This window comes from Phoxinus phoxinus (assembly GCF_949152265.1).
Source record: "Phoxinus phoxinus genome assembly, chromosome: 2".
NCBI lineage: Eukaryota > Metazoa > Chordata > Actinopteri > Cypriniformes > Leuciscidae > Phoxinus > Phoxinus phoxinus.
Window position 1 is genome coordinate 4,751,301 of NC_136877.1, and position 24,592 is coordinate 4,775,892.

Consider the following 24,592-nt stretch of genomic DNA (forward strand, 5'->3'; position numbering starts at 1 on the left):
ATGCGAGAAGGAATTCAGTGAAATATAAGGTGGCACAAAAAAAATCATCAATTAGAGCAATGGCAGATTTGGGAAACAAAGCCTTTGCGTGGTGCGTTTCCCTCAGCTTTGTGCATGGCGACTGCGAGTATGTCTGGATGGGTGTTGAAGCCAGCAGCGAGGGTGGGGGAAGGGAGCGCGAGCGAGCTAGCACTGCTAATTCAGCTCATGAAAGGCTTGAGCAGTGAGAGCAGCTGTCCTCCATTGTCAGCCAGCAAATTTCCAGCATGCCTCATTTCACCTCTCAATGTGAGCAGAGAGAGAGCTAGAGGGCAGAACAGAGGGGGATAAACAAACAGAGACCGATAAATGAGAGAAGGAATGAATAAATGAGAGAGAACTGTTGAATGCCTCAAGTTGCCGCAGTGCTTGCAAGCGGAGGTGGGAGAGATCATGTGTTAAACGCCAGCGATGGAGTCGGGGTGTAGCTTCGCGAGGGGTTGGAAGATGCTCTGCTCGAATCTGCAGAAGAAGAAAAGGCCAGAGGAAAGAGAAGCGGGAACAAATGACCTGGCTAAATGAAAGAGGGGGAGAGGGGTTGCTTTATAAGTGGATGAAGTCTTTAACTCCCTACACACTAAGGAGCTTGTCAGCTCTCCCAGTTCCACAGGCGAAAGAGGACTGGTGAAGAAATCAGGACTTTGTCACAATTCACTTAATTGCACTACTGAAAATAAATACTAAGTATTAACTGGGTCACACGTCCACTAGGATAAGCAATGGGGGTTTTTCCACCCAGCAATGTTGTGGTGCTTGTAAATGTAATTAATTTGAAAGGTTCGTTCACTCAAAAATGTCTTCTGAAGAAACACAATCACTTTATATTATGAACAGATTTAATTTAGGCTTTTATTCAAAAACAATTGATCGATGTACATTAGAGCTGCACGATCTTGGATAAAAAATAAAATAATTTTTTTTTTTAAATAGAGATCCCAATTTCCCCGCAATTCTGAGAAAATGTTCCGAAATTGTAATTGCTGCAGTCTATGAAAAAGTCGAAGACTTCACTTTCAACGATTCTCTTGAGTGAATGATTCAATGACGAATACATTTTTCATTATCACTTGTCGCCACCTACTGGTGTAATGATGTCTTCATACAATCTTTATTTAAAGCTTTCATTTAGGAATAAGATCACGTGTGTAATTGTGCAACTCTAATGCACGATGGTAAATGAAAGCTCAAACTTGCGTTAAGGTTTTTTGTTACATAGACTTTTAATAATGAGACCTTTTGTGTTTTGAAGATATCCAAAGATATCGTTAAAAAATATTTTTGGCCGAACTAACCCTTTAAGATATGTACCGTTTGAAATGTTTACAACAATACTTTTTGAGATATATTACAGGAAAGAATAAATAGCATAGTAGAATAGAAAAATTAACTCTCAGCTCTTCTATTGCAATTTTCTTTTAGTGCTAGAGTAGATGAGGGCAAAAGCAATCAGACATTAAACAAATCTGTGGAAATGAGCATCCACATGTTCATTATCCAATATAAATACAGAACACAAACATCAGTCAATAACCAATATGGTTCCAATATTTTTTTTTTCATCCTTTTTTAAATGGTTGCAGCTTCAGCCTCACAATTTTTGTAGAAAACTTTGCATAATCCGTAGCATGTGCAGCGCATTGTTTTTCTGAAATTAAAAAGTATTTAGCCCACTACTTTAGCAAAAACATCTGTATAAAGTAATGTGGCCATCGGACCATCATGAATCTCTTTATAATGGCAGTTCTTTCATTTTTGACAAGCACAATACTTTAAGCCCTCGGGGCTGCTGTGAAAAGTGGAACATTATTGTTTGATGGAGAAAATCACACAATCTCATTCATACTTCTTTCTTCTACTGCAGAATGTATAAAGAGCTGCCATTCAAGGATGCTTGGTTAGTCTCATGGTGTGTTTAACATCTTTGTGCTCCGGCATTGTGTGTCGAGTTACTCTTGCTCTAATGAGGTTAGTGTCACTGGAAAGATCCTTTTAAGAAGATTAGAGGGAATTGTTAAAGATTTCAGCGACAGAATGATGTAGGATTTCTTTGTGTAGGAGACAATCCAGACAGCATCCAGCGCTGCTTTAGCTCACGATTTACAAATCCATGTGTCTTGGCGTTGAATGCTGCAGGAAAATCTTGCGTCTCAGAAACTTCAGGGTGATCTTGACATCGTAATGGTTTAGTTTGGCATAATTAGGGCTGCACAATTAATTTGTTACAATATGTGATCTTGATTCAAATACCCACATGATCTTATTCCTAAATGACAGCGATTGAACGGTTAAGCCTTTGACAAGTACGATCTGCGTTCTGATCCAGAGAGAGCAGTTGCCATGTAGATTTGAAACGCTTCACAAACCACACGGTATCATAAATTTATTTTTGGCTTACAATAATTACAATTTTCACAGAATTACTGAGATATAAGTTTATTGTTCGAATATAAACACTGATGTCTATGGTAGCGATCAAAATAGAGAAAATAACATTTTGAAAGTAACTTGACACTTTAAATAAAGATTGTATTAATTACATCGTTTCACCAGTAGGTGGCGACACGTGACTGTTAAATGTATTTGTCATTCTAACTAGTGAACTAGTGAAGTCTTTATGAGTGTCATTGAATCATTCACTCAGCCCTGATTTTTTTCTTTTCTTTTTTTTTTCTAATTAATGAAATCTTTTTTAAATAGACTGCAGCAATTAACATTTAGTCAGAACCTCTAGAGAATGGCATGTTGTTTGGTTTAGTTGTCTATTCAGAACTGTGGGAGGATCATGATCAGTATTTTAAACACAAAATCCAAATTTTATCCAGCTGTAATTACAACTATATGACCATAAGTATATTTCTAGGAACTGTTTTTGGTTTTCTTTTCTTTATTGTGGGGTCTCATATATCACTGGCCCTACTAACTACATACCAATACTAAATTAGAGACCAATATAAAACAATTTGACACACTTTCATCATCTTCAAAGATTTGCGAGCTGTTCATCTGTTTAAAACGTTTCTTTCTTTAGTTAAAATGCTTTCCGTTTCTCGCATTCGTCTGCTGTTTGTTTCCCTCTTCCACCGTCTCGTCGTGAGAGCGCTGAATGAAGCGAGCCGTTCAGCAACACTTCTGCTGAAGGGTTGTGTTTTCCACAGTCCGTCTCAGTTACTCATTACATCATGTAATGCTGTGGATGTTTTATGTTGAGAGGACGTGCTGTGCGATATGTTTTGCTGCTTCAGTGGTGCAAAGTGCACATGTGAGATGAAAGGCTCATGCATGCATACTGCCATGTTTCCATAATCAATGTGAGCCATGACCTGAGCTCGGGGACCGTGACCTGCCACCCTTTCTCTCCTGTGACTGTTACTGTGAGCACCTAAACAACAAGATTGCTATACTTATAATTAATAGCTATTGGAGAGTTGGCTTTTACAATATAGCTTTAGGTATAGATTTCTTTTAAATAATTAAAAACTTGTATTTTTTTCTTCAAGCAAGTCAAGCAAGTAGTTTAAAAACAGGTGCTACAGCGTTGACTGTTACTGGCTATTTAAATCTAGCGGGTTTGGTGTCTCGTGTCGCGCAAATACAATGACGCTGGTAGTGACGATTCTGTCTGACCAATCAGTGATCTGCAGTGTTTCACGTCACTTTTAGTATCGGTACGGTACGCTTGGAAAAAGCGCCACAAAGTGAGCCGAGCCGAGCCGTACCGTAGCATGCAGTGGAAAATGAGTATTTTTATTTTTATTGTATTAATTTTGGGGGCGGGTGCTTATAAGCTCTTTTGCTTCGGCTCACTCCTTTTGAGCAGGATGGTTACTGCTCAAATAAATAAAGCGCCACAAAGTGAGCCGTACCGAGCCGTACCGTACCATGCAGTGGAAAAGCGCCACAACTTTCTAACCTGCTTCTAACACACAATGAGTTATTTAGTTATGTAATGTTCTGGCTGCTCTTGCTTTGCATTAAGTAGGGAATTAGAAATTGCTGGTACTTAGGTACCAAGTTGATAAAAAATAAAATAAAAATAATAACTTGCAGTATTTATACAATGTTGGTAGTACTTTGGTACCTGCATAGCACATTCCTATTGAGATGCACCGATTGGACTTTTCTTGGCCGATTCCGATTTTCTTTCAAAGAACAATAATTGACAGCATATACAAACTAAAATCTACTTTTCTTCAATGCTAAAAGATACAAGTAAAAAGTTAATAAAATAAGAGCAATTAAACAAATAAACAGTATTTTCTAAGTTTTTCAGGTGGGCATACAGTCAGGTAAGAAATACTACAGACATATACAATATTAGACCGCTGTCACTTTAAGAGTTAATGCACGGATCCAACATACTGTTACACAACTTGCGTTTTCTTTCTCCACTAGTTAGGTGCCAAAACTGACTGTGTGTAATTGAATACTCGCCAAGACTTATTGACACAATGATGTTTGTATTTGACCATTAGGCGCAATAAGTAATAAAATAAAATTAATTTGAGACTGAGAGGCGGCTTGTGCGCTGGCTCCACTTCTATAGATCCGTGGTGTGAGCGTGAAACCTACAGGGATTAGTAAAGTTCTGCACAATACAAGCACTATTTTATCCAGAGCCAATGAGACGAGTGAGTGAGAGGAGGCGGGTGTGTGTCACTGCCGTCGGAGAGAAGAGAGAGAACACACAGTTGATGTTATCCGGTACCTGGCCGGTCGATCGGTGCATCTCTACTTTTCAATGTAGTGTGTGTGTGTGTGCATGTACATACAGTATTACATTAATGTAAAAAAAAAAATCTGAATTGTCAAAATATTAAATCTTGTGAATCCAAACCGTCACTGTCACCATTAATCATGTGATTCAACATGTCAATCAAACATCAATATTGACAAAAAAAAGATATGTCATCACTACTCTTAATTGATGTTTACTTGAGTAATTACTCTTCTCTACTGAGAAATACTTGAAGGCTATGTTGGATAATGCAATTAGATTTTTTTTCTTCATATATATGTTAATATTTGTAAGAAGTGTGTTCAATTGAGTTATTTCACTGGACTACTGAGATCTTGGTTTCTTGACAACCAAAAGCTGCTATTCACTGAATTTTGCTGAGTACTTTATTTTGCAGTAGAAAAAAACAAGCAAACACAAAGCTTTTGGACATCGTGAGGTTGAGTAAATGACATGATGGTCTAGTGAAGAACCTGAGACTAAAATATGTTTGTATGTGTGTTTTGGTTTTTCCCTCTCGTCTCTAAAGGAGCACTCAGACTTTATAATGTTGTAAAAAAAATATATAGACTTTTCAATACTAAAATATTCAAGATTCCTTGTGCGGTCTAAGCTATTGAATTAAAATGACCCCATTAAACACAATACATTGAGTGAGCAAACATTAATTTAGTCGAGAACTGATCATTTCATCTCTTCAGAATACTTGATTATTATGGATTATGGATGTGTCATGTGTCTATTGATTGATGAGATTTTCAATGAATAGACAAACAATGGGATAATATTAAAATGATCTAAATTGCAGTTTTTCCCTGTGGTATCAAAAAGGATATTGATTATATTTTTCGAGGTATCAGTATCGTGACAACATTAGTGGGCTTTAAACCCAAAACTGAGAGCTTGGCTTCATCATAAGACTCAATAAATATCAAATCAAATGAGCTGAAGTTATAGGACATGCCAGTTGCGTTTACAGCGTCTGGACAGAACCAGTTTTATTAATTTTATCTGCGGTGTCCATCTGTATCTGAACTGTAATGAGACACACACACACACACACACACACACACACACACACACACACTGATCAGATATAAATCACTCAATGTTGTTCCTCACTGCAGCCGATTGATGGTGTTTTAATATGCCTGGCATCAGTGTGTTTTCCCTGATATTGTGAGTTTCTGCACTCAAGGTTACACTGCAGTTATTAATGAATCACTTGCCCTTCCTCTCGGTCTTTAAGAGTGTACGTCTGCACAGTGTTTCCAGCGTTAATTGCATGCCCGACTGCGACCTTCTCAGATGCCGTTTGTGGGATCATGATTGATGTTTAAGATATCTTAACCCTTATTTAACCCCTTTTTTTTTTTTCTTTTTTTTTTTTTTAGAAAACCAAAACAGTTGTGGAAGAGATTCTGCAAAATCCTTGTTACATGGAAGAAAAATATGCATAAAAAATATTTTTTTTGGTTTTGGGGGGTTGAACTGTCCCTTTAAATGTATCCGCTTGTGTGTATTGAACTTCACATACAGATAGGGCCCTTAAATGGGTTTGATCCAACAGAGCAATGATCGTACAGATGATGCTGATAGGAGTATTGATCTAAAGCATGTGTCTGGTGCTTTATTATAGTTGAACCGTTGAGCTCATGCCAATAACTGCCCTTATTGATCAGGAGAGATGACATGAATGGCTTGGTTTGAGATTGGGATTTCTAATGATAGTTAGCTACTTATCCTCATTACCATATGCTAGGCTGTAGTTGAGTTTTTAGCAATTCTAGTGTAACTACTACACCGTATGATGGTTTGATTTGATTTAACTTGAGTTTCCTTGGAGAGTTTGTGCATATTTTCCACATGATTGCAATGATTAATGCTTTTGTCATTAGAACTTTTACGAAAAGCCAGTTTTTAAAAACATCTTCTCAAATAATAACAGTATGATGAAGCATTACGCACATTTTCGTCAATCTGATTCCAGATTCTGAATGTCCCCAAAACATGTTGAAACTGAGGAGCCCACCATAGTTGGCATTATGTTTTAATGACATATCTAAACAATCTGACAGCAGAGCTTTTTAAGTAAATATTGTAGTCTTTCCCACTGACTGGAGGTGGGCTTACTTTATAGTGTGACTCTCTGCTGGAGTCCACATGCTCTTGAATGCATGACATTGGAGCATTTTTCTTCCATTGTATCAGTCTTTCTGGTTTGTATAAACCAGTAGTATAGAAGTGCTTGATGCTTAAACTGAAAATATTGCGAAGTGGATTTATAAAGCTGTTGACCTGACAGTCACTTTAACACGACCAGTCTATAGCCTACATCTCGTTTGAATGGCATCTATTGCAGGAGAGCCAACCATGTCCTAACTTGTTCAGTGGATGTGTATCCTAATATAACAGTGACCAATGTTAATGGTTTTCTCTAGGGATGCACCGATATGAATATTTTGGCCGATACGATAATCAATAATTCTTTATTTCAAAGGCGATAATCAACATATTGGCCGATAAATCTAAATCCAATTTTTTTAATGTAATTTTTGAGAGCCTGTTTCAGCTGAAGGAAATAATCCATTATTTATCGGCTTTTATATATCGGACACATTTTCTTATCGGGCCGATAACATTAAAAATAAACGCATATCGGCCAATACCGATATGGTGGCCGATATATCGTGCATCCCTAATTTTCCACTGATAATTACTAGGAGACCAATTTTTTTTCTTCTAATGATCTAGTCTAATGATATACGCTATCTATCTCCAAACTTCAGTAGCAAATGCACTTTAATGTGTAGTAGTTTTATTCAAAGAAAGTTTCACCACTCATCAGTGGAGTTTCTTCACATCATGTGTTTTTTCCTGTAGGGCTGATAAACATTCATGTTTTTTTTTTTTCAATCTATTTGCCGAGAGATCTGTCAATCAATACTTTCTTGATGGACTTTATTACATGACATGCTGTTTAATTAATGAAATCCCATAAAGCCAACGGTTTAGACAACTGCCTCAGAACATGCAGACGAAACGCGGTCATGTTATCTGGCTTTCGGAGGAGGACGCCTGTTGTTTGGGAACGCAGTCGTGTGAGAAAGCTCTGGGAGGGAATTATACTGAACACTTTGATGACAGACTTCGGCTCAGGCTTTTCACAATGAACAAAACAACTGCAGTTATGCCGTCCCATTATGCAAAGTCACACGATGTTTTTATGTGCAAGCATCAAGGAATTTATTTAGTAAATGTGTTTCCATCGTAGTTTATGGACACGTTTTCTTATTGGGTAAAAAAGTTTTCGACCTCAATTGAGCGTTTACGTTTTTTTTATGCACATTTTTTGAATTTATGCACATCCATTTTTTTTATGCCAGAAATGTGCATAAAGATAGGTGGATGGAAACCGGTAGACACCAAATGCATTCTGTCCATGTATTTATTTTAAATTGTTGGTCCATGTACGTATGCGTACGGTATCAGAATAACATTTTTGGCTTTTTTATCTTGTCTTGTTAAAAAGTGGTTAAATATGCATGTTGAAAAGCTACACTACATTATTACTACTAAATGAATGTGTTAAACTGATAACCCTAAACGTTCTCTGGCAAAAAGCTGAATTCTGGTTTGCTCAATGCTGTTATTATTGGATGGGCTGTCATACACAACAGCAAAGAATAATCATAAAGATTTGTAGTTTTAGCTGTAGTATTTCAAGTCACCTTTCAACAAACTATCGCCAAGAGTAGTAAAACACCAACTCCAGCTGTTTTGTGTGACATTTGTGTTTTGAGAGCCAGTTCAGACTGAAGGTTTGCGCGTGAATGGATGTTTTTCCCCTTGCGGTCACCAATCACCGTCTTTTGTTCATATTACCAGACTGAAGTTCAGCTCCGGGTTCAGAGAATTGTGGAAAAGCTGTTCTTCCCCTGGCTCTGTAAATATGTTGTATCTGTTAGACCGAGTACCACCCACATCGAGTCTTTCCTCTGTTTAGAGGAAGCAGAAGAATACATTCTGTCCATAAATAGTTGGCCTGTGGTTCTCCAGGGAAATCTAGCAGCATGAAAAACAACTGGTCTTGTAAGTGGGCATGTTGAACAGTGTTGTGGTTCTGTCATTGTGTACGACTGTACAACACAAGAACTTTATAATATACACGTAAGATAAACGTATGACATAATTGCAGTATTCTTACATCTTTCTTTGTTCAGTCGCATCACAACTGATCTGACCTCATAAAATGAACATAAATCATAGATTCCTACCATAAATCTTAATTTAGCATTCTTGAAAATGGCATTTAAGAGTATTATTTCTTGCTAAGACTCATTTTTATGCATCTTAAACATTGTTTTCATACTTGCATTATTAAATCACAGCTTGATTGAAACTAACACATAATAATTATATTGTCAAATTTACCCTGAAGTACACAAACATTACAAAACTTGTAGGAAAATTGGTATAATATACACATAAGATAAACGTATGACATAATTGCAGTATTCTTACATCTTTCTTTGTCCTGTCTTTGTTCAGTCGCATCACAACTGATCTGACCTCATAAAATGAACATAAATCATAGATTCCTACCACAAATCTTAATTTAGCATTCTTGAAAATGGCATTTTAGAGTATTATTTCTTGCTAAGACTAATTTTTATGCATCTTAAACATTGTTTTCATACTTGCATTATTAAATCACAGCTTGATTGAAACTAACACACAATAATCATATTGTCAAATTTACCCTGAAGTACACAAACATTACAAAACTAGTTGGAAAATTGGTGGAAATGACTGTGGCATAGATTTTGAAAACTAGATTTTCACTATAAATGTTGGAAATGGTTTGTTTTTCTTTTTTATTATTATCATAGTTGTAAACATGTCATGCAATGTGATTCATATTTTTATGACAGATTTGCCTCTGGGACAAGGGCAAAAACAATAAAATATATATAAGGCATTTAAAAAGCAAGCTAAGATGTGGCAATAAGACCAATTTAACGTGACCTGCATAAAACAGAAGAAAAACAGATCATAACAATGGACATTTGGGAAAATGTCTTATTAATAGACTTGTTTTTCTCCAGGATTGCGGGCCAAAGTTCTAGTTCATGTTGCCGGAGCGCTGGATGTTTATTCTGGCATCGAGCTGCGAGTTTTTGCATTTGTTGTGAAAAGATGTATGACGAAGCAGAGTGCTGGAGAGTGTGTGCTTCTGAGCTGCTTATCTGGATTTCCTCTCAGACTAGCCTTTTCCAGAGAGGGTGACCTTGACAAGAATGTGGATTATTATTGAAATAGATACTGTTGTTAGGGAATGACTAGTCACACCAGGAGGTGGTATTATGGAGGAGGGGAAAGAATTTGCTCCCCCCACATCTGTCTTGCTCTTGATCACTCTCACTCTCTGATCTGGTACATACTATTAGTGCTTGGCTTGACATCTGGATCTTTTTTTTTTTTTGGGTCTTCCAGCCATCCTTTCTGCATTTAAGAAAAGAAAGCAAGATGTGGTTTGACAGAGCGCTCAAAGCAACGTGAAATTAGCTGGATCTCCTGTGTCTCGAGCAAACAAGCTGACAACGTTCTGACTAGCTGACAAGAACGCTCCTCATTCAAGAATATGTAATGTCTGTTATTCTAACAGTCCTGAACGGTAGGCTACCACATCATCAAACCGCTAGAATGAGCCGCACCGCAACTGTTCTTCAGGTCGCTCTTATTTATTTGTGTGTAAATGGATCTGGTCCAATTAATGAAGGCCCCATCCACACTACTGCGTTTTCGTTTAGAAACGGGGACCTTTTGCTACGTTTGCACCTCCCGTCCAGACTACAACGGCAAAAACGAAGACCTAAAACGGAGAAGTTTAGAAATGCTCAGACCCCGTTTTGCGTTTTGAATCTCCGGAGGGCGTTTTAGTGAAGACGGTCAAAACGGAGGACATTAGAAACGATGACGCAGAGGCTCACGCTCGGCTCTATGATTCGTCAGCCACCCATCACATGACCCGTCCCCGGGAAGAAAACATACAAAAACAGCCTGGACTACATAACGTTAGTGACCGCAACATGGATAACGAATTACAAGCGTTACTGACGTTGATGTCTTTGCTAGCATCTGTTGTGCAAGTAAATTCTGCATTTTACAATGCTATAACTACCTACATGCGCCGGTTTACACCGGCACACGCATGCCCAGTGTTGGGGAATGGTCACGTAATCCACGTTTTCAGTCGTTTTAATGTGGACGGAGATCAATTCTAATACGCAGCTAAAGCGCTGGTGTGGACGGAGATCGTATTCGTTTTAATTCTCCGTTTCTAAACTAAAACACAGTAGTGTGGATGAGGCCTAAATCAGAGATTTTCAAACTGGGCCCAGAGACCTGCAGAGGGGTGCAATAGGGTTAACGTGGTCTATAAAAAATTTGCAAAATGTATGTTTTAGGACTGTCAAAGTTAAAATGTAAAACTGCCTACCTGCCTTTCTCAGTCAGGGTTGGAAATGAGGGAAGTGAATTTTTGAAGTGAGACTTTATTCACGCAATTTAGCCTATTAAAAAATGATACGAGTTCCACACACAAAAACCCATAACAAAATGCATAAATGCTTGCTGTGCAGTGTCGACTTTTGTGATTGGCTATAATATAATACCTGCAGGTTGCAGCCCATGCACATGCTCCTCTATAAGTGAACATAAACTGAGATATTGACTGAAAATCTTAACAGATGTGTTAATAGAAAATTTGATATGGTTAAAGCAGTTTACACGTTTCCAGGTTTAAGTGAGGGATAAATAGATCCAGCCGATTGTTATCGCAGAATAAACCCAACAGGGCGATCAGGACTAGCGAAGAGAAGGGGTCTTCTCACTCTGAAGGGGTTTGTTCAGGGTGTCGGGGATTGGCCACTAGCTACAAATCACATTTTAATGGTGAAAAAAAAGAAGCATGCATGTATGTAGTTGAGTAAAATAATAAAGTGGTTACAATAGGACATGGATCATTACATTGATCAATTGACTAACAATACGATGTATCGATGCAACGCCGTACAAATGTGTATATATGGGTAAGCTACTTTGAAACTGTGTTTGACAAGGTACTTATAAGTTAAAGGGGTCATGACATGGGTTTTTAATTTTTTTTATTAAGTTCCCTTAGGTGCAATTATAGTATTACTATAGTTTTTTTTACAAAAAACTTTTAAAATGTAGTGATTTATGACCTTTTCCCACCCTGTTTCTCATCCTCTGATTCAAACAGTCTGTTTTGGGGGTGTTTCCCCTTTAAGAGTTCAGTGTTAACGCCCACTGTTATGATTGGCTAACGTCAGTGCCTATGCATCAATTATTAACGCCCCCAGCCAGAACATTTGCGGATTCAGCGTATTTAAAAAGTAGTTTAAAGTTTTAAATACATTACTTACAGTTTGCGTCGTCGTTGTTGAGCCCAGAATAGTCGGCACGGACGTATCTTTGAGCAACAGTTTTCTGGCAAAGCCAGCATCATTTTGGGATTTGTTCTCAAAACAGTCATCCTTCAAATGTATAGAACAAACGCTTAAACTAACACTGCCGTGACTGAGACGTCCGCAAAAAATAAAGTGCATCCATTTTTCCCTGACGACTGGATCTTTCGCAGCGTATTCAAAGATGTTGTTTGTCCACAGCCAGGAACAGCACATCTGCGGCATCGTCATTTCCCTGTACACAGACCTACTCGCGCTGTCCGTCGACTGAACACTTGTGAGGCGCGCACTCAGCGCGCGGGCGCGACAATGATACGAAATGAGCGTAGTTGCCTTGCGCTTAAAGCGTAGTTGTCTTGTTCTGGAGGCGGTCATATGCAAACGCTGGTACGTCACTTCGTACCGTGACGTCACTTCTTACCATGGATCCAGAACGAGCTGTATTTAGAGCTTGATTAAATAAATGATTCGTTTATAATGGGGAGGACGTCTTAAGCTATGAAACTTGCAGGACGTTTTAATGGTACAAAGACCTCTTATATACTAAAAGATCAAGGCACATTTGGTTTCTCATGTCATGACCCCTTTAAAGTAGTTAAGACAAAGTAAAGCTTCTGAAAATGTAGTTAGCTACACTATAAGTTACTATCAAAAAGTAACTAGCTACATTAAAACTACTATTATTTATTTTATTATTATTTTTTACAATGAAATTGCATATTACAAATAACTGAATAATTGTTAATTAACAATGTTTTAAGTAAAAATCTTTATTTTGTAAGATAGCCTACACACAATGCTTAAATCTCAATCTGACTGTCAAAGTAAAAGTGCATAATTGCAATAAATGTAACATCATTGCAAGAACAAAATGTATGCAAAAAAATTGGATATACAGTAGTCAAAAATGTATATTAAACTCATCGCATTTACTGTGAAAGGAGACCCGAACCATGAGCTGCTTATGTGAACACAGTACGCCTCATTTTTGAAACACGTCACAAAAACAAACGATGCTATATAGCCTAGTACCTATTTAAATAAATCATAGCCTTCGCCGTGTGATAAGCGTACTAAACTATATCGCAAATTAGTTTTCTGTTCGATTGACAAGATGATTTGCCAAAGCAATGGCGCAGACGTTAGTGATCTTTTAGGTTCATTATGAAATTGGACAGATTAGTCTATGCAAATGAGCAAATGAGAAACTCTGATTTATCATTGTCATTAAAACAGAAATAGACATTTGATAAAGAGTGCAATAAAGCAGGATAATTAATCAATTTAAAATGGGTATTACTTACAATACGCTTTGCAATATATGGGAGTTTTTGCTAAATTCACGTATTTTCAATTTGTGAAATTTGGAGGGTAAATGGAAACGCCAAAACGAACACAGAAAACATATAGCAGCTCGTTAACCTCTGGTGATTTAATCGCTGTCAGTGTGAAGTGTGAACGCCCCTTGAGCCATGTTCCCAAAAAATCTGTAATGTTTTTTCTTGCGTTTTGAATAAACAGAAGTATTAATAATGAAGTTAAAATTCCCAAATACACATCAGTGTAAATCCTTTTTTTTCGCAGCTTCAATAAATGCTCTCAGGCGTCCATTTTCTCGGGCAGCAGCTTTGAGGAATGCAGGTCTCCACTCTCGCTCAGCTCGTGGGCCTTCCCTCTTCCCCTCCAGCCTCCCACAGGCCCGTAAACAATACTGGGCATGAGCCCAAGCTAACCAGCTGCGTGGAGGAGGCCAAGTGAGGCAGGGTTGGGGGATGGTCAGACACGGCCGAGCCATGTTGAGAGAATGGCGTTTAAAACACCTGCTGTGCAGAAGCCAGTGCACTAACCAACACACATTTCCAAAGCAGAAGGTGAAGTGCACAAGCAAATGCTCACTGTGGCTGTTTGTGGTTGTCTTGTTTTATTTGAGCACCATTTTGTTTTATTCAGATCATTTTTATCCAGGGTTTCTCAAACTCGGTCCTGGAGGGCGACTGTCCTGCACAGTTTAGCTCCAACACTGATCAAACACTAATCACAATCACAAGCTAATCAATGTCTTCAGGATCATTAGAAACTCACAGCTAGGTGTGTTTGATCAGGGTTGGAGCTAAACTGTGCAGGACAGTGGCCCTCCAGGACCGAGTTTGAGAAACCCAATGACGGTTGCGTCGCATGTTGCAGCATTGGCATTGAATTTTGGTTTGACTTTAAAACCACTGCGTTCAATTCCATTGTGGTGTTTTTTCCCTTCGAGTAGACCTACCACACCTCGAAGATCCTTGCTGGGTGATTTGATCTTTTACAGATATGTTAACATGAGGATATGGCAAATATATCATATCACGATTTTTACGATCCATGATCTTACCACAATTCTTTTGCATGATTGTTTTTAAGACTATCTTGCAATCACTGAGCATCAAAGCCAAACTTATTTCCCTATTTAAAAATGTTCACATGCATGATTCTGGATAAATTGCTTCAAATAGAGTTCACGATTCTATCATGATTCTGAACAGACGACTAAACAAAATAAGGTTCTGACAAAATGTTGATTGCTGCACTCTATTTATAATGTTTAATTTGAATGAATTATTAAAAAATAAAAAACGTGTAGCATGAATGATTCAATGACTCACTCATAAATACTTCACTTGTTTTATTACTGGATGAATTAGTGATTTTGAACAATTCTCTTGAATGATTGATTCAATGACAAATAAAACATTTTTAAGTTACTTGTCGGCACTTGTTGTCATAACAATGTAATCGATACAACCGTTGTTTGAAGAGTCAAGTTACTCTCAGAAGGTGATTTACTCCATTTTGATCGCTACCGTAGACATCAGTGTTTATATCCAAACTATAAACTTCATCCCAGTTCTTCTGAGATAATCTGAATTATTGTAACACAGTAATAATACTTTTTGACCATTCCCTTCCTTAGTACTGTCAAACAGTGTCTGTTAAAACCAACAGCCTTTAAGTTTAAAAGCTTTTATCTTGCCATCCAATATGTCCAACAAAAAGGACGGCATTCTGTTGGACAACATAATGTTTTCAGTGCTTGAAATAAGCCTAAGCTTAGTTGCTCAGCGTAGGTCATCTGTTATCTTGGAAAGCGCAGAAGCAGTTAAGTAAAGCTGACAGATTACTGCCTCAGAGCCACAGTCCAGCTGCTATCAGAGCAGTTCAATTCAGCCGCGTTTGCTCTAACTGCCTTTGGTTTGTGTGTTTAGTTTGTGCGTCGTCCGTTTGATATCAGACTTGGGTTTTTGGTATGTGTGAAAGCTGTTTAGCTTAATGTTTAGAAGGTCACCTTTGATACTGACCCAATAGACCTTACTCAGGGTAAGTTATGCTAGGGGTGTAGCATTATGCTAAAATTATGGTTCAGTTCGTCCCAAGGTTTTGAAGTCACAAGTCGGTACGTTTTCAGTACAGCAGGGGAAATTAGACAGTGTTTGGTTTACTAAACAAACTATGTCTGTCTTTAAATAAATAAATAAAAGTGTCAGTATTGTTGCGTCCGGCAGCAACACACACTGCAGTTTATGGTGCTGTGAATATGAGGGAAGATATTTTGAAGGGCCTAAAATCAGGGTTCCCACAAGTCCTTGAAATTCTTTAAAGTTTGTGAATCTGAAAAAAAAAAAGTCAAGGCCTTGGAAAGTTTTGAAAAATAAACACGCATAGATACAGGTCCTTGAAAGGGCTTGAATTTATTTTGTGCAAGAAGTTTTCTGGAAAAAATTCCATATTCGGTGGATGAAAGAGTTATTTCGCCAACACTTCGTGGCCTATGCATACTAGCTTGCTTGATTTACGCTAGTTACGTGCATTTACGCATTACGTTGTGTTTTTCCCGCGTGAGGTACTTTGTGTTGTACGTTGCCATGACGTTCACACGCGCACGAAACTACTATGATCGAATCTCAACGTTTGTTGTTGAAGACAACAAATGTGTCCCCACATTAAGTCTTTGAATTTGAGGGTATTAGACCTGGAAAGTCCTTGAAAGGTTACTGAATTTGAAGTGAACCAATGTGTGGGAACCATTTTGGATGCAAAATATTTTAGAATAGGGTTAGAATTATTACATTGCCGGCACTCATTTGTTGAAGTCTGTAAAGTTAAAAAGAGACTCGCTTGCTGGCAGGATAATCCTTTATGTGAAATGGAAAGACTTGCATCATGTATATGGGACATTTAGGGTACGTTTACACAACAGCAATAATATGCTCAAAACTGAGAAGTTTTTCCTTTGAGTTTTCCACGTACAGACGACACCTTTGTCAAAACGATCCCAATTCACACGGATCCGTGAAAACGACTAAAAACCCCTGTATTAATGTTCTTATCGGGCCGATAACGATAACATCAAAAATGTTCGTATATAGGCCAGTAGCGATATGTTGGCCGATATATTGTGCATCCCTACTATAAACAGTCTAACCTGTCTTGCTGTTGATTATGTGTAATTTGCCTATTTATACTACCGTATTTTCCGGACTATAAGTCGCTCCGGAGTATAAATCGCATTTATTTAGAAATTTATTTCACAAAATCCAAGACCAAGAACAGACATTTAATCTGGAAAGGCAAGTTATTCAACTACACAATAGCACAGAACAACAGGCTGAATAGTGTCCGGTGTGTTAGCGTAACACATTAACAGTTATTCAGCTACACAATAGCATAAAGAACATATACCTGGGATACTGAATAGGCTAAATTAACATTAGCCAGCGAGTCCAACAAGTTACCGGTAAGCAAGTTCACCAAGCTCCCGATCTCATTCCTCATCACTGAATACATTGAGTTCTTCCTCGGTGTCGCTTCTGAACAACTCAGCTAACTAGAGCGCCCTCTCGCGGCTGTAGACGGTAATGTTTTCTCTTGGTTCATCTCAGTCAGTATGAATTCATTTTGATATATAAGTCGCACCTGACTAGAAGTAGCAGGACCAGCCAAACTATGAAAAAAAGTGCGACTTATAGTCCGGAAAATACGGTATGTCTTGATTGTGCCTTCGATGAGCAACTTTCATTCTTTGTATGGGTTTTTTGAGGGGGATTTTCAGTTATCAAGCAAGGTGGGAAACCCGCTTGAGATGTGCTGTCGAAGCTGCTGAGTTTCCAGATGAGATTGATGGGTCAAGGACGTCACAGAGCCTATCATGCATGTGTGCTGATCGCCTGCTTATTAGCCTCCATCGATTCCATCTCAACGGTTCACCCTCAGGCTCCGCTATCATTCTCAGATTGATTCTCACAGTTTTGTGTTTGGAGTCGTAAAAGGCAATTGTTTTATACCCCCGCCTCTATTAGTTTTTCTGCGGATGTCTTCTGGGGAATGCAGAATCCTCTTAAGCTTTGTGTGGCAGATCTTCCTCTGCCTGCGGAAAATGTCTTTATCGTTTATAAAAATCACTTCCTTCTATGCGGCTCTAGCGGAAGACTGAGCATCAGTGAACTGGAGACTGGAGAGTGCTGATAATTGTTTTTTAATTAGCCGAGGATAAATCTCTGCTGTTGTGGTTTTGATGTACTTCCGTTCCCTGCTTTTGAATCTCTCGCAGTGCTGGTTATTAAGCCCGAGACAGGAATGTAGAAACACTGTTTTCTCTTTACTTGGAAGGGCGATGATATAATCTTTTCTCATTGTTTGTAAAGATGTCGGCGAGATTCTCTGTTTGTTTGGTGCGTCTCCACAGACGGCTGAAGATTAAGTGGTTTCATCTGGCAACTGCTGTGAAGATTCGTTTCATCTCCTGTGGCCGCTTCGCCTTTTTTCCTGGCTTAGTGAAGTTATTGGTTTCTCTGCGAGTGAAATAGAGTTGAGCTTTGAACTCTTAAGTATGCATGGCTTCTGCTTGCTTCTGCATTCTTCAGGACTGAGTTGTACTTCCACTCTTGTGCAACGGACTCTCGGTTCATCCTCTGATATGTGAAAGTGGACTATTGCTCACATTATAAGAGTTTTTTACCATCTGATAGCCTCCTGAAAAAGGTCGTCTGCATGTTAAAAGATCTTTTGAGTTAGCGATAGATAGCCAGATTGAGCCAATGCAATCCCTCTTTTTCCCCCCATACTATTGCAATAATAGTATATTTCTGTTACTAAAAACACAAGGATCTAATCAAACAACATTGGATATTTCGTTATGCATTGTCATTTCTGTATATGTTTTTAGATTTAGAGACACCGAGTTCAAAAATGAATGTTAATCGGTGTAATATAATGACTGGTTACATTTTGCACTTTTTACTAAAATTTCTAGATGTAAAACCAGTGCATAGTTCATATTTTTGAACTTTATTTGATCTAATAGTGACCTTTTGTTGTATGGGTTGTACCTCTTCAAATATTTGGTATGTTTGCTGCCACTTATTTAATATGTTACAAGGGAACCTAACTTCAATTAGTTTAAGGAAAAAGCACGTTCGCACAGTTTACGTTATGTTTTTCTATTTTTGTTAATAAACTATGTTCGAAAATGTAATTAATGAACCCTCTGGTTTCTCCAGGCTTCAGTCATTGTCGGGATACTCCTCAAGCTGGCAGCATTATCATGACAAGTTTTGATATCGATCAATATGGAAAAAAATATTGATCATCATATTTTTTTGCCCTACATTTAACGCTCACTTAAAGTCTGCTTTAAAACACTAATAATTTTGTAGTTAAGTTGAAGTTAATGTCCATCTATTTAACTAAACAGCATACATTCTTCCTCGCACTGCAGTTTATTTTAGTCAACAACCGTCCACTTAAACACTAAGACACTGTTTGACCAAAACGTAAAGATACCAACCACAGTTCACTTTGTTTTGCAGCGTGAAAGTCATTTATTTGAAGCCGAGATCTTGTACTTGTTAAACGTGCCTCCAAATGAAACTTTCAGGGATGATCCTTCTAAGATTTAATGACTTCCTACTTGATGTTTACTTTGTAAATTCGTCCCAATCCAGTGATGCTTTTGTCCTCAGAAGCGCTCATTTTAAATGCCACTGTTTCCAAGTGGAGTAATAAAAGACACTCTGTGCCATTAACTATCAGTCAGATTAAATCTTATAACATTGGGGAAGTAGGTTGCTGGTTTCTGAGCATGAATGCAGTCGGACTGAGCGTGGGTGTGCCGTCTCCAGGCTGAGACGGCTAAAGAATAGACTCTTTATCATCATTTTTAGAGTTTGGGGGATTTTCTTCATGTCTCTTTCATTTCTTCTGTCTTGTTTTAGGCTATGTTGGTGTTTTGCAAGAGTATTAAAAGCATCTGTGCTTAGCCAAGATGATTGATGTTTGGGCAAGATTTAGAAATCACATTGAGTTCTCATCTCAGGAAGAGATTAGGTTGAAGAACTGGAATTTTTTTATTTAATTTGAAGGCCTTCATTTTTTCCTACCCTTCTTTGTATGCGTTTGACAGTTGTTTTTTGCCAAGCGTCTGCTGGCAATACAACTAGATTGTGGCACTTGGCATCAAAACCACTTGAAGGTTTTTTCCATTTACATTCTAAAGGCTCACGTGTCAGTGTCGGCAGATGGAGATGCACTCTCATTATTCGTCACTATTAAAGTCCTCCTGTACTCAATCATTTTATCCCTTAACTCATCTTTGATCACCAAAATGACATATTTAAACTTTTTTTTTGTAGTGTTTATTATAATTGATTTATCTGTGCACTTCATTACTTTTTTTAAATTCATCTACCCTTATAATCTTCAAATCAAATACATTACCCTTCCCTCCCCCCTCGAAACGACCTCTCTTCTCTTTCGGTCACGTGCCGTGGCGAAAGGGTGCGGCTATCGGTGTCTGTCTCGTTAAATATAAATATGGGCTGATTCCTGCCTGAAAATTTAGCTGCCCGTCCTCGTTCTCGTCGCTGGGCTCCTCAATAAAAAATCATTCATGGAAGGGTAACAGTGGGGAGTCCGGTGGAGAGAAATCCTCCACAACTGAATGTAAACTGGCATTCAAATCTGCCTCCATTTTGTTTGCAACGCCCAATCTCCAACGATCCAATCAATTCCCGAAGGACGAAATCAAGCCCTGCCCTAAATTTTTTTCTAATTTCAGAAGCCGTTTCACTCGGATATACGTCACAACAAGGAAAAAATGACAATCTCAACTTCCGTTTCATGCCGACTTTAACGCCTTAAAATAGCTTGAATGTAACTCTACACCCTCATTTAGTATACGCGGTTCTATGAATATGTAAATGAGCCCCGCCTCCACTCACTCACTCACTCACTCAGTGATCCACTGTTTGACCTGATTGGTTACAAGGTAGTTTGTGACGTCAGAAACACCAGCGATTTCAAACTGTGTTTTTGAGACTGTCTTTGGTTCACTGCAGTTTTAAGCAGAAAATACTCAGCAATGCTGTCGACTTATGAATTTACACATGGTTTGTCTCTTAAAGCACATTAAAAACACCACATAGACACATAAACAGCATCAAAAGCTGGATTTTCACCACAGGGGGACTTGAATGTGTCTTGAATGTGCTCAGCAGAGTACATCCAGATCCTGTGAGGTAATTGCTTGATGAATGTGTCACGGTGTATATTAGGGCTGTAAGTATATTTGATGGGCCTGTAGTGTGTTTGAGCATGTCTGTGTGTTTTCTGGGAGAGCTGACAGCTGGATGTTTGCTCGTCTGTTGTGTGTGTCAGCGCACCAGCTACCGCTCTGGCGAGTCACGCATAATCATAAATCAGCTGGCGGCCGAGATGACAGGAGCTCTTCACTGGTGTGATGTTTCATGCAGGAGGTAAAGACAGTCGTGGAGCTTCTGAACCTGTTATTATCTCAATCACAAACGATAACAGGCCTCAATTCAGACGTGCTGCACGATTTTCCCACATGACCTTCCTCTTCGTCGTGAGGTTTCATCGTTTAGAGTTGGGAACCTTTTTGATTTTATCCCTTATGTCATTTTGGTGCTCAAAGATGAGCTATTTTAACGTTTTTGAAGTAAAATCACCCCCTTTTTATAAGTATTATACTCTATTTTAAATCGCATGAGGCCTTATATTTAAAAAATACGCTACCATTCAAAAGTTTGTGGTCATGCTCACATCAAGGCTGCATTTATTTGATCAAAAATACTGTAAGAACTTGTGAAACAATATTTTAAAATGTAATTTTACACATCTGCATTTTCAGCATCATTACTCCAGTCCCTGTAGTCAATAATTGTATCCCTTAAAACTCATCTTTGATCACCAAAATTACATATTTAAACATTTCCCTGTCTTGCCTTAAAATAGCTTGAATGTAACTCGACGCCCTTGCCTCATTTAGTATACACAGGCTCATTAATATGCAAATTAGCCCTGCCTCCACCCACTCACAGCAGCTCAGATTTCCTGATCCACTCTCTCAACTTTACTGTAGTATACACACTACACAGTGACAATATTGGTTTAATTCAGACATAGTATGTTTGACAGAAACTGATTCAGAAGAAGAGGAAGAGCGAATAATACAGGATCGTCTACAAGTCGATGTATCCGAATGGTAGTGTGTTTTATGTACGTCAGGCACATAACGGTAATTGATATGACTAGCCTTTGGCTTGATTACATTATCAAACAGATATTTATGTGTTTCTAATGTTACACAGACCATGTTCCCGTTCACCATCTCAGAGTCAGCTGCCCTTCTAATAATCATCCTTAGAAACACTCTGAACATGAAATTGATTGTTTACATGTTTGTGACGGTAGGAAACAGGCGATTTCAAACTGTGTTTTTTGAGAATGTCTGCAGTTTTAAGGAGAAAATACTCAGCAATGGTGTTGACTGATTCATTTGCACATGGTTTGTCTTAAAGCATAAACATAAAATCACCACATAACATTAAAAACGTGATTTTCAGCACGTGGTCTATAAGTGTCTCACTAACCTTCTAGCCTTTTTTTAACAGTATTTGATTTATAGAAAGTTTGAAAGAACAGCATTTATTCATTTTTATAACTAAATAAAAGTCTTTACTGTCACTTTTCAATTTAATGTGTTCTTGCTGAATAAAACTATCAATTTCTTTCAAAAACAACAACAAACGAGTCAGTTTGTTGTTGTTTTTGAAAGACATTGATAGTTTTTGTTTTAAATATAACAAACTTTTCAATGTATTTTCCCATCACCTCCAATGCAACAATGGTGTGAGTGTGACTGCATTTCCCAAACGAACATTTACCACTGCAGTGCTGATCAGTTTTTGGTTTATAATTTTCATTTTGATGACTTCATGTGAGGAATATTCCACATGAAGTCCTGGAGGAAAACATGTGACGGCAGATATTATCTCTAGTAGGCAGTGTGTATACAATTGGACTTTAATCATATAATGTTTTATTCACAATTTCACGTGTAATGTTAGATTTACTCATGATAGCTTCTCATTTGCTGCTTAGCGAGTGTTAATTTTGGACCTTGAATTCAGTGTTTCTAAAGTAAACAACTAAATATAATTATAATCATATACTATTCCCCCCTCTCCATTTTGTGCCAATGTTTACTCCTCCGTGTGCCAGCGGTGGGACACATGCCCTGGCATTGATGATTTCTGGTTATTAATATATTTATCATCGTTTCTTTCTCCTTTTGCCTGTTTTTTTTTTATTGCACCAAAGTGATTTTTTTTTAGGAGGAAATATATTACAAAATATAGCTTTTTTAGGACTAATTAAACTGTATGGCATGTTAAAAAAATACATTTCTAACTTTGTTTTGGTCTTGATTGGGGATTGAATCTCGTCAATTAAGAGAAAAGTGTTCAGAAAGTGTTTACAGTTGCTGGGGTCGTCATAACTTATTCTTAGTCTTGATTTTGGGGTGGACTAGAATGTTTTGATGCTTGATTGTTCAAAAAATGCATTATTTTTCACATATTTTACATTATTATTGAACCTCTCTCTCCAGTCTGGCTAGAACACGCTGATTTCGATAAAGCCCCTCCTTCCAAAATACAATATGTGCTGTACAATAGCCGGCCTAATGTGTTGTGATTGGCAGTACTTAGCTCGGGAAGTGTCCCGCCCCTCAATAACTACGAGTTAGTGTAAATATGAATAAGCATGGTTTCAATTTCAAACCAATTCGAGCCCGATTCAGACCCTGACAATGTTAACGGACTAGAGGATTGTGCAGAACGGATTTCATGCTAGCAAGGATTTCACAAGACGTTTCAGAGTGGTGTGTTTGTCATTTTCTTATACATTATAACTTCATAAGAGCTGTAAAAATTGCGTTGTAGTGCAAACGAGCCGTTCGTTGTAGTTCTTGAAAAGGAAATTCTGTTAAATAAAATCTCTCCCTTTGGAGTGGACTGAGCGTTGTAACCTTGCAGATCTTTTGTTATGCTCAACCTACAGCAACATTACACACTAAAGTTGAAAAAGTGGGAAAGCATAATAAAAACATGTTGTTCCCAAACATATCAGAGTAACAGGGTTCGTACAAGTTGCTTAAAGTGCTTGAAGTACTTGAATTTGAGTATTTGACGCTTGAAATTCAAGTCCTGGAAAACAGCCCTATTTATGAAAAGGCACACAGTGCTTGAATTATTGAAAGTCAATGTTTAAAATTAGTGTTCATTTTTTTTTATTATCTTTTCACACACAATCAACACTGCAACCTGTCTGATATAGATATAGAGACATTTTGCATGGCTATGAGCTTGATATTGCTCATATAAATATCCAAGTATATGATAGATATTTCATTCTTGAGGTCAATCATATATTCATGGGAGAAAAAATCTGAATAAGGAAAGCGATATCTTTCTCATAGTATCCTTTCAATGGTTAACGTGACCAGTCATTGCTTGTTGCACTTTATTTGTACCATTTTGTTTTATTAGTTTATTTTTGTTTATCTATTTACCTATTTTTAAAGATATTGTTTGATAAGTGAGATCTATGATTGCAGTCCTTGAAACCCAAAAAGTAGTGCTTGAAAAATCCTGGAATTTAATTTGACAGTGTCTGTACGAACCCTGTAATAATGCATGAGCTCAGAGACTGTAGACGTAGGAGATGGATCACTCACAGAAAAATACCATGTCGTCCACCAAGTGCCCCGTGAAGCAGCATGCCGTATTCATACTGGTCTATTTCTGTCCGTTCACCTGGCTGGTGTCCATCACGGCCCCTGGATGCAGGTAGGGTCAATTATATTGCCTGAACACACAGCCACTGTTCCTTAATTGAACAAGCTAGCCTGTGCTCAGTCCGTGAGATGATGTGGTGTCGGTGATCATGCTGTGTGTGCCCGTTCCCCTGGAGTGAGGCGTAAGAAACTCAA

General features: G+C 38.0%; 1 protein-coding gene across 3 annotated transcripts in view; it reads left to right on the forward strand.

Moving 5' to 3' along the window:
• znf609b (zinc finger protein 609b) overlaps positions 1–24,592 on the forward strand; it is a 56,762-nt gene that overhangs the window by 13,738 nt on the left and 18,432 nt on the right. The gene's annotated exons all lie outside the window — the stretch shown is intronic.